General features: G+C 34.3%; 1 pseudogene; it reads right to left on the bottom strand.

The window, feature by feature from the left end:
- Positions 1 to 6963: 6963 nt before the first annotated feature.
- Positions 6964 to 8361, bottom strand: LOC147450206 (sulfite exporter TauE/SafE family protein 3-like; annotated as a pseudogene).
- Between the last annotated feature and the right edge of the window lie 4012 nt (positions 8362 to 12373).

Below are 12373 nucleotides of genomic sequence, written 5' to 3'. Positions count from 1 at the left end.
AAAAGTTTAGCATTGGTGAATGCAATCTTATTGATGTGTGTAAGGGTGTGACACTTAGTTGTGACATGGCTCTTTGAAATTAAAACACTATGCCAGCTTGGGTCACTGACACATGGCTATCAATGCATTATAATGTGCCACATAGTTGCTTTTTTTAGGGTGTGAGATGCCATATATTTACTCCCCTAAATTAATGCCTCACACTCTTTATCAAACCATCCATTCATTTAAAGGTATAAATATGTCGCATCTCACACCCTTTAGCACCTCCATATTGCATCTCACACTCTTTATCACACCAGTTTTCAACGGTTACTTTTTGGACTACATAAGTAGTCCATAGTAAAGGGTTGGATTTTGGGTGCAGCTATAGACCATTGGATAAAGCTTGAGGATGATTGCCATGTGGCAAACTAATGATAATAAACTTTTTTCCTATCACTTCTTTTAGGCCCTTGTGAGAGGGTGTCCATATGTCCTTAAAGAAGGGCATTGAGTATTGCGTCAAACATTATTTTTTATGCTTTTGGAATATATTGTAATCAAAATAGTTCATTGTTACACTTTTGATACCACATGTTTTAAAATACTGCTGTCACTTTCTATTTTTCCTCTCATAAAGAAGCCAGGGTCATCAATTCTTTGAATACAGCTAAGAGACCCGTTGGCGCTCACAACGTATTTTGTCACCTTGCATGGGAGTTGTGCGCTGTTTGCCAAAATAGAAATTCTTTTCAATAGCCTTATGTAGGACATAATGAAATTTCACCTTGTTTTTTTTTTTAATATCGCCTCTCTATCACGCTCTTTCTCTCTCTCTCTCTCTCTCTTTATCTCTCTCTCTCACACACACACACACACACACAAAGAAAGCTATATAAATAGCACTTTATAGCATCTCTCTCTCTCTCTCTCACACACACACACACACACACACACACACACATTGATTTAGTGTTGCACATGCTACCCTATATGGCTTCTCTTCAATAGTACTGGCCGGTAGAGGTTGCAAGCTTTACTCAATTCTAATGATGTTTTAGCATGAAACTATTTATTTTGTGGTAATTCCTTTTCAATCATGCAGACTCTTACCTTCAACTAGAGATGTTGGTTAGGCTCCCTGGTGGGCTTTGTGGGTGCATTCAGGGCTTGCTTGCACTGGTGGGGCCAGGCATAGCCGAAGGAGAATACTCATTCCTCTACTAAATTTAATCCTCCAATTTGATTCAAAATCATCTCTTGCTGTCTTCAAATGTAAGTTTTCTTATTTTTCAGTGTGTGCACGTGCATGTGTGTGTGTGGAGAGAGAGAGAGAGAGAGAGAGAGAGAGAGAGAGAGAGAGAGAGAGAGAGAGAGAGAGAGAGAGAGAGAGAGAGAGAGAGAGAGAGAGAGAGAGAGAGAGAGAGAGAGAGATATTACACCCACAGGTATATCATGCATGTATAATTATTATATTGATATATGTCTTTGAATGATGTTTAATAAACCATTCTTCTACTCAAGTTGAACATCATGCATGTAGGCTATTGTAGAGCAAAACTAAGTTAAAAAAGTAGTTTATTGAACATCGTTCAAAGACACATGTCAGCATAATAATAATACATGCATGATATACATGTGGATGTACGCCAAATTTCAAAATAAGTGGTGATAAAATAAAATCTCCACCAAGCCCAACCATGCCAACCATTGTACCTCTAGTGTGCGATCTATTGCACTAATGATTATTATCTTTAACGGTTCTTCAATTTCTTAAAAGTATTGTAGATCTTATTGACCACCAAAATGAATGTAAGAACTGCTATTAGAACCTAAAGTGAAATTATACACAAAAGTACATCATCCTTTGTTGTCAATAGTAATTAGACCGAGAAATCGACACTACCTACGACCTCAAAAAGATTTTAATGCTTTTTTTTCAGTGCTCTTGTTTCCAATGCTCACATCTCCCACTCCACAAAGATCCACTACTTGATTCTCTTCAAGATTTCAAGCTCACAAGCTTTGTAGCTACTTGATTCTGTAGTTCTATCCGATCTACTCTTTCTCTGCTTCTCTTGCTCTACTAAGCTTGACACAATTCCTCCCAAGGTGCCATATTGAACGCAAGAGGATCTACACACAAGCAGATGTGGGAGGGTAGATGCAAGGTTCCTTGTGCTATGATACTAGTTGTGGGGTTGAGGAAGTCGTGCTTGAGTGCATGCAAGAATCGAAAAGGAGGAGATAAGAGGAGAGAGACTCAATAGAGGGAAACACACAACTTAGAAGAAGATCTGTGTGATTTTTTTTTTCTATGTATATGAGAAGAATACAAAGGTTAGTGATATAGTGAGGGTAAGTGTGTCCAGGTGGTTGTCCATAGGGCCTTTATCCACCATGATGCATGTGTGTCTAGCATGTGGGAAAGGTTTCAAGTGGGAGATAATGCCTTAGGCTCATTAAATGGGCCTCATGCATGTAATGTGCTATGATTAATGGATGGCATGTATGCCTCATGTCATGAGAGAAGAGTGCAAGCCCATGTGGCCAGAGCTTACCCTTACAAAGTCCCCCTTGAACCTAGTCATGGGAAATACTCTACAATATGAGTCCTCTAGGGTCATCGTGATTCATTGATACATCATGGCTAGCTCTCAATGGATTCATTAGCTCATGGTTCACAAGATCAATCACTTTTTCTTCCATAGGATCAAAAGCCAGAGTCTATCATCATAAAATCATGTAAATACAATGACATGATCCAAAAGATGCAAAAATAGAGGGTTCACTGGCATAGTCATGGTCATGATTTTGTTCCTGAACAAGATGAACTTGTCCTTTGACTTTGTCTCTTTCATTATCGTTGTGAAGGCTCTCTCCCTCAATCTTGAATCTCCTTCTTGGTCCTTCTTGAAGTATCTAAAATGTTGTTGCCTATTTTTTTTGCCAATACTACAAGAATTAATTATATAACACTCTTGTACAACAAGGTTGGTTCTCCCACACTTCCTGCACGTGTGGGATGAAACCACAAATTCTCCTCCTGTTTCCTTATGTTTGGATCTCCTCCTACTCATAGTCTTGAGTTGATGGTGTCCTCCAAGCTTGGTACTTAGTCCTTCTTGATGAGCACTATTAGTATTTGATCAAAGGTACTATCGGGTATAGCCACTTTATCTACATCATCAATAGGGAATTGGATGCATTGGTACAAATTCTTTTCATCCTATGTTATGATCTCATCCAGTTACATCTTAAGTATGGACACTTTATCTTCATTATCAATAGGATATTGGATGCATTGGTACAAATTATTTTCATCCTATGTTATAATCTCATCCGGTTACATCTTGAGTGCAATTTTGGACCTTTTAGCCTTTGATCCAAAGTGCCTTTCTAAGGTAAGCCAAGCTTCATTAGAACTTATGCAATCGTCCAAATAACGGATATATTAATTTGTCATCAAGGGAATTGAGAAGTATGCAATAGGCTTGCTCATCCTTCTCTTGGAAGTGGGCTTGGCTAGTCTTAGTTTCCAATTTCTCATTCTCTCCTATCAATTTTACAATTGATCACAACTTTTTTTTAATGAGGTAGCCTTTCACCTTGGCTTGTCAAATATGATTTCTATTCCCATCAAACTTAGGTAGGGATTCTTTGCCCATCCTGATAATAGTAGGCAATCAGATTAATTAAGAAAATGGTGAATAGATTATATCATATTATCCAATAAATTACAAAACATAAATTAAAATTAAAGTGAAGTGAAAAAATAAATTTATAACTTAATTACACTTTAAATTTAAAATTTAAAATTAATTTAAATGAAGATTTGAATCTTGCATTGATAATGAAATAGTTATAGCAATCAGATTAATTAAGAAAAATAGCTATAGAGTTTTTGATATTTCAATCAATTTAACTAATCTATCAATTAATTGACAAAAAATGATTTTTACTCTATTTTTAATTTTTTAAGTTTACATGTTTGTATTTTCTTATGTATATACAAATCTACACATAGAGAGATATGAAGTGTAAGTGTGTGCACATCAAAGAGAAAAAGAGAGAGAAAAAGGGGGGGAGAGAGAGAGAGAGAGAGAGAGAGAGAGAGAGAGAGAGAGAGAGAGAGAGAGAAGAAGAAGAAGAAGAAGAAGAAGAGGATTTTAACGTTGTAGGAAACTATCCACAAAGTGCTAGAGAGAGAGAGAGAGAGAGAGAGAGAGAGAGAGAGAGAGAGAGAGAGAGAGGATGCGTGAAGAGAGAGAAAAAGAGAGAGTTCGATATTACCTAAAGTAATTTTGGAGAAGAGGAAGCTCTGTTTTCTACTACAAACATCTCAAAATAAGCTTGCAGCTTGATTTGAAGTTTTTTCCTATTAAGTAGCATTGATATAAAAAGTTGGTATTTGCAACACTAATACCAATGCTGAGGATGTTGCCCAAAAGCATTGTACAATTAGCATCGATACGTTGAAGACCCCTAGTAGTATATGTAAACATGTACATACTGAGATGGTGCAAGGATGTGAAAAAGGGGACTAAGGACTTGAAAATACCTTATTTGTTTTGTCAAAAAGGCTAGGGGAAAGAGTATACATTTTACTATTGTTAGAAGTGCACGCTAGGTCTACGGCATTGCATACATTTTTAAGACCAAAATTTCTTTGCAGTCACTAGCTTTGAAAATGCTCCAATAAGTTTAATAAATTTCAATGCCATTATATGATAAGAATTGTTTATCATAGTATTCTTTGTTACCTGTTTTGCAGGCATGATGTTGGGTACTTCTATATCAACAATATTTTATAACTTTTTCCAAAGGCACCCAACCAATAATGTGTCTCTTGTAAACTACCTATTAGGATTTTTATTGATGTCCATGATATTGCTTCGGATATCAATAAGAGTCAAACTCAACATTGTATTTTGCGGATTTCTTATAACTATCATTCTTGTGGCAGTTACATTAGGTGATTCCAATCACTTAATTTACTAACGTTACTATATAGGATTGAAAAGTGGGTTAGAGACATGAATCTAACTTTCAATTTTTACTTAGTGACCAACTTTAGGGTGCTTCAAAAAGCTAGGAACAAATGGATAGACAAAATGAACCAAAAGTTGTCTACACAAGATGGTTTGTATTTTATTTTTTCAAAATAGAAGAACATAAATTTTATAGCTTTTTACCTAGTAGACAATTGACTTTGGGCAAGGTCTTGATTGCCGAGAAAAATTGTGATGATTGTTTGATAACTCCTACACGTAAGAGGATTCAAAGACAATTTCCTCGAATTTGGTAAGCTATTTTTTGACTATAAGTTTGGGTAAGTAACCAAGAATGGCTGATTGTGATCATGTATATGTTTATTTAAAGTATATTGAAACAAAACCTCTCATGGATGATAGATTTTATGATCTCGGTATCACAAATATTTCATGTATGTCACCTTTTTTATGTGAGACAAAAAGGGAAATTTTTTGTTTAATGAGCCTTTATACAACTATCACAAAGGTGTTCAAATACACAAAGACCTTGCTCTACAGAGATTTTAGCAATGTTTGATATAGTATCACAAATAAATACACACTTTATATTTATTTTCTACTAAACGTATGAAGAATTATGTGCGTGAAATTTGCCTACCAGCAAAATCAAATATCCTAGACCCCTATATTGCATGTTTCAATTTGGAACAAACCAAAGTTTAAATCCATCAAAAAACCTAACATATGATCCACCTCCAATTTTTGTAAAAAATGTTGAAGCTATAAGGACGCTTACTTCCTAGCTAGCTTGGTAGGTAGGCTCTTAGACACAAATACTACGTAGCTAATGGAATAGTGAATCCCTACATGCATATAAGCTATTTACACCAGATACTTAGATACATTGAAAATCACACTTCATAATTGTATTCTAGCATCTACAAAATATCCAAATGGACATATTGTGATGACGAGATATTAGTAAAAAAGTATCCGTAAGAAATGCTTATTATCATAATAAGATTCCATCCTAAAGAAGCCCATATACTAACTTGGTCACTCAAGTGATGATAAAATTAACAAAAATTTTAAGTCTAAGATTTACTACATAGACAATGAAGGATGTTACTATTTTTTGAGACCCATAATATTCATTACAACTTGTAGGTCTAAAATCAAATATATTGTCAATGGTATTGGGTATTCAACTCCTTACAAGTATTGATTACACACTGACCACGTCGACTTCTTGGTTTGATTATTATTGACATCAAATGATAATATACTTTTGTGCATAATTTCACCTCACATTCTAATATCAGCTCTTGCATTCATTTTGGTGGCCAACAAGGTTTACAATACTTCTAAAAACAAAGAAACTGAATAATTGTTAAAGTTAATAGTCCTTAGCGTAATAGGTAGCACACTAAGAGCACAATCGTTAGCATGGTTGGGCTTGGTGGAGGTTTTATTTTGGGACCACTTCTTTTAAAATTTGGCATAAACCCACATGTATATCATACATGTATAGCTAGTATGTTGATATATATCTGTGAATGATGTCTAATAAACTATTCTTCTACTTATATTGAACGTAATGCATGTAGACTGTTGTAGAGAAAAATGAGTTAAAAAAATAGTTTATTGACCATCATTCAAAGACACATATCAATATAATGATTATACATGCATGATATACCTATGGATGTATTCTAGAAGAAGTGATCCCAAAATAAAACCGCCACCAAGCCCAACCATGCCAATGATTGTACCTCTAGTGTGCTATTCGCTGCGCTAATGATTATTAGCTTTAACGGCTCTTCAATTTTATTATTATTAAAAGCATGGTAGACCTTATTGGCCACCAAAATGAATGTAAGAACTGCTGCTAGAATCTAAAGTGAACTTATACACAAAAGTAATCATCATTGTTGTCAATAGTAATTAGATCAAGAAGTTGACATACTCAGTATGTAACCAATACTTGTTAGGAGTTGAATATCGAAAACCATTGACTACAAGGTTGAGTTTGGATCTGCAAGTCGCAATGAATATTATGGGTCTCAAAAAATAAAAACATACTTCATCAGCTATGTTGTTTATGGGCTTATCTAGAAAAGAATCTCTTTTGATAATAGGCATTCCTTATTCAGAATTTTTTATTAACATTTCATTATCAAGATAAGTCCATTTTGATATTTTGTAGATGCTAGCTTATAATTATGAAATGTGGCTTCTATTTTCAATGTATCTAAGTAGCTAGCATAGAAAGCTTACATGCATGTAGGAATTCACTATTCCATAAGCTACTGAGAATTTGTGTCTAAGAGTCTATCTATCGGGCTCGCTAGGAAGTAACCATCCATAATAGCTTGAACTTTTTTTACAAAAAATGGAGGTGGGTCATTTGTTAGGTTTTCTCATGGATTGAAACTTGCATTTGTTCCAAACTAAAATGTGAAATGTAGGGGACTATTGATTTTCCTAGTAGGTAGATTTCACATATATAAGTCTTCATAAAACTAGTAGATTAAACCTCTAAAGTTAGTATTTATTTGTGAGCCTATATCAAATATTGTTAAAATATCCCTACAGAAAGTTTTTTGTATACTTGAACACCTTTGTGATAGTTGTAAAAAGGCTCATGTAAACAAAAAAAAATCATTTTATTTTCTTATATAAAAAAGATGACATACATGTAATACTTGTAGAGTGACAAGTACCACCCACACCAAGATAATAAAAACTATCATCTATGAGAGGTTTTGTTTCAATATACTCTAAAGAAACATATATATGATCATAATCAGCCATTCTTGGTTACTCACCCAAATTTATAGTCAAGAATAGCTTTTCAAATTTGTGAAAATCATCTTTGAAATAATTCTCGTACGTGGAGGAGTTTTTAAACAGTCGTCACAATTTTTCTCTATAATGAAGATCTTGCTTAGAGTCGGTAAAAAGTTATAAAATTTGTATTCTTCTATTTTGATAAAAAAATATAAACCATCTTGTGTAGACCAGCTTTTGGTTGGTTTCGTCTATCCATTTGTTTCTTGCTTTTTGAAGCACCGTGACGCTAGTCACTAAGTAAAAATTAAAAGTTATATAGATTCATAGAGTCTAAACCACTTGCCCAATCATATATAGTGAACATTAGTAAATTAAGTGATTAAATTTTCCTAGTGTAACTGCCACAAGAATGGCAATTAAAAGCCATTTAAGAAATAGAACGTTGAGTTTGACTCCTATTGATATTGGAAGCAGCATCATGGGTATTGATAAAAATCTTAATTAATAGACATTTTACAAGGAACACATTATTGGTTGGGTACCTTTGAAAAAGTTTATAAAATATTATTGATATAGAAGCACCTAATACCATGCCTGCAAAATAAGTAAGGAATGAAGAATATGCTAAACAATTCTTATCATATGTTGGATTTGAAATTTTTTAAATTTATTGGAGCATTTTCAAAACTAGGGACTAGAAAAAAAATTTGGTCCCAAAAAAGTATACATTGCCATAGACCTAGCGCACACTCCTAGCAATAATAAAATGTATTCTTTTTTCTCTAGCCTTTTTGACAATAAAATTATGGTGTTTCCAAGATCTTAGTCTTCTTTTTCATACCCTTGTACTATCCTCTTAGTAAGTACATGTTTCCATATCAATGCTAATGGTGCGATGCTTTTTGAAAATATCCAAACGTCAATATCAGAGTTGCAAATACCAACTGTGATATCGATGCTACTTAAGGGAAAAAAAACTTCAAATCAAGCCGCAAGTTCATTTTGAGTTGTTTGCGGCAAAAAAAGAGCTACCTCTTCTCCAAAATTGATCTAGGTAAGATTGGTCTCTCTCTCTCTCTCTCTCTCTCTCTCTCTCTCTCTCTCTCTCTCTCTCTCTCTCTCTCTCTCTCTTTCCTTTTTCCCTCTCTTTTTCTCTTTGATGTGCACACAATTACACTTTAGATCTACACTATGTTTGTATAAATCTGCATAACGTAAGAAACTACAAGAATGAAAATCTAAAAAATAATTTTTTATAGAGAAGACTGTTTTTTGTAAATTAACTAGTGAAATTGATTAAAATGTCAAGAATGTGAAAGATTTTTTATAATTAATGTGATAATTATATATATTTTAATTATCAATATATGATTCAAATTTTGATTTAAATCTAAATCGTATATTTCAAATTTCAAACTTTAATTTATATTTAATTTGAATTTATGTTTAAAATTTTAATTTTAATAATAATTATAAATTTATATTTATAGTTTATAACTAGATTTAAATTTATGTTTATATTTAGGATTTGAGTTTAAATTTATATTTAAAATTTACATTTAAATTAAAGATTTAGATTTAAGTTTAAATTTAGGTTTGATTTTAAATTCAACATTTGATTTTAGTTTAGTTTTGGGTTACATGTTCAAGTTCAAATTTAAATTTAAGTTTAGCATTTGAGTTTTGATTTAGTTAAAGTTTAACTTTGTAAAGTTTGTGTATAGATATATCTGTAAGATTTGAGTTTAGATTTAGATTTAAAGAATAAGTTTATTTTTAAATTTAAATTTTAAGTTTAAGTATAGTTATAAAGTTTGTAAGTTAAGTAATTCTCTTCAAATTTTGTGTCATCTTGCAGTTTTCCAATTATACTGGCGTTCGTCAATTTGTTATTATTTTTGAAAGTTTAGATCTATTTACTATGGTTGCCACCCCCAAATTTTTTCACTTGCAAGCATCGTTATGTACGTCAATATTTATGGTAATGTAGTGTCGATATCACAACCGATACAAGTGAGGATATGTGCGTCGATATATAAGTTAATATATAAGCATAGTGATGTGTATATCGATGACTATGTAGATGTTTTAATTGTGACACTAATATCGATATCTCGAAGAGGAAAAACCAAGTTCATCTATGTTGATACGAACATCACAAGTGTGAAGAGCCCCTTATAGTGATATCTTCTCTCTATAGACCAATGTTAGTGCACGTCATCCTTGATTCATACCAATTAATTACACAACTATAATTTGACTTTATATCAAAGCTTTCATACCTTACTTCTGGAAATTTTCTATGTGCAAAACATATGTATGTATACCTTTCAGGTTGAGTGCATTGGCCAACATCATTGGATCGTTGGATCCTTCCCAACACACATCAACACTATCTGCTCCTTTGGGCTCCAATAGGACTGTAACATATCAACCTTTGGATTTGTATTCTAGCATTTTGTAAGAATCCTTTCGTGTAGATATTGTGGGGTTTTCTTACAAAAATTCTTGATTTCTCCTCTTTGAGCGAAGAAGAATCCAAAATTCACAAGGGGCCCACCACTAAGCTTCAAGTTCCTAGCCAACCCCCCCCCCCCCCCCCCCCCCCCCCCCGCCTCCCCTCCCTCTCTCTCTCTCTCTCTCTCTCTCTCTCTCTCCCTACACACACACATATTGCAGGGATGTAGGGCGGATATTGATAAGAGTTGTTCATATTTAAAGCATGATAGTTAACTATTAAACCAACTCAAGAAAAATAGTCAAATACAAATGCAAAATGGATACTTGATAATAATTGAAGTTTGTACAAAAGTGCTCTAATATAGAGTTACACATGCCACACAATATTGACACACAGGCTAACACATGGTTATACATGTAGGCTGACACATGGTAGGCAACACAACACACACATGTAGTTTGACTCATGGAGAGCAGTTACACATGGGAGTTGTTACAAAACCCGCAATCCTAACAATCCTCCCCTTTGTGGGTTTTGGATACACAAAATAACACTCACATATTTTACAATCACCTCCTCTCAAACAACAAACAAAGCTGAAGGAACATAAATTTGCCTCTCCTTGACACATAGGGTGTAGGCACACAAAATGTCTCCTCGCACATCAAGATATAGGCACACACAAGCCTCCCCTAGCACAAAAGTAGGATATGGAACATTAGATCCCCCAAACACACAAGGTGAGATCACACAAATCCTCCCCTACATAAAGGGTGGAATTGACACACAAATGAGTGCCTTACAAAAATAGGGATCAAAAGTTTAAGACTTTATTGACCAAACTATGTGCATAAGCTTTATTTGCTTGGTCGAGATCATTTTTGCCAACTTTTTCCACAGGTTTAGAGATCGGCATTGGTGCAACAATGGGAGGTCAAGGATTTCACAAATGTATGCACTTTGGAATTGGTTGTCTATGCGAGATGGATTTACCTCTCCAATACATTGCATCAAAATCTTAGGCTTGTATCTGGTTGATTTAAGTGAGCTTTTCAGCATTTTGAAGTACTATTGTTGGTAGCCATTCGAGCTATTCAATTATTAGTCTTTAATGTGAAGCACCTCTTCACCTACAGTGAAGCCACTCTTCACAACAAATCTTTGGTTCTTCAAGACTTCGCTTATTGTGGAAATTTCCTTTAGGTGGTGTGGGTTCTTGATACCACTGCTAAAAGGATGCACTTTGTGAAGCCTTGATGCCTTCAATCTTGAAGTGTGCGAGGTTTTGGTGTGCAGTGAGCAACATTGGAGCTAAGTGAAAATGGGGTTTTAAACATAAACCTATGCCAAAAATAAAATGTCCAAAAAGATATGCAGTGGATCAGTGTCCTAGGACTAGAGAGGTTGCTTATGGAGCTACCCCCATCATCGGCATTGAAGAAATGTCAAACAGGGTCCAGCATGAGGTAGCAAGTGGCTATGGTTGCATGATAGAGCTTGATGGTGAGCAAGATTGCCGATTGATGGAAAAATGGCTTAGTAGTGCAATTGTAGGCCGTAGGCGGATTTACACAAGGGCTATTTAGGGGAAAAATTCAGCAGTAGGCAAGTTGAGTGCTCATCGGGCAATTGATAACCAAGGGTAAGTGTATGCTTGGGTGCCTTGGGATGATTGGTGGGTATGAAACAAAGTTTGAAGGCAGCCACACCGAATCGTGCGAGTGTTGATAATGCCAAACAAAATAAAAAGGACTAAAAAATTAACCTTTAGAATATCCTTCATTAAATGAAAAGAGGAAGATATTGACACCTATCTCATGCATGCAAAGAAAAACATTGAAGAGAGTAAAGAGGATATTTACAACAAAATAGCTATTTTGATTCTTTGAAAATAATCCTAATGATAATTAAATAGAACCATACATTATGCTCTGATACCACTTGTGGGGATCTAGGACGGATAATGATAAGAGCCGTTCATTATTAAAGCATGATAATTAACTATTAAACCAACTCAAGAAAGATAGTCAAATACGAATTCATAATAGATACTTGATAATACTTGAATTTTGTACAAAAGTGCTCTTATATAGAGCTACATAGGCCACACAATATTAACACACATTTTAACACATGGTTATAC

The sequence above is a fragment of the Adiantum capillus-veneris genome, chromosome 9, assembly GCF_014529385.1.
Source record: "Adiantum capillus-veneris isolate H3 chromosome 9, ASM1452938v2, whole genome shotgun sequence".
In the NCBI taxonomy this organism is placed as follows: domain Eukaryota; kingdom Viridiplantae; phylum Streptophyta; class Polypodiopsida; order Polypodiales; family Pteridaceae; genus Adiantum; species Adiantum capillus-veneris.
The sequence above is the reverse complement of the archived record's forward strand: the minus strand, read 5'-3'. Positions and strand labels throughout refer to the sequence as shown.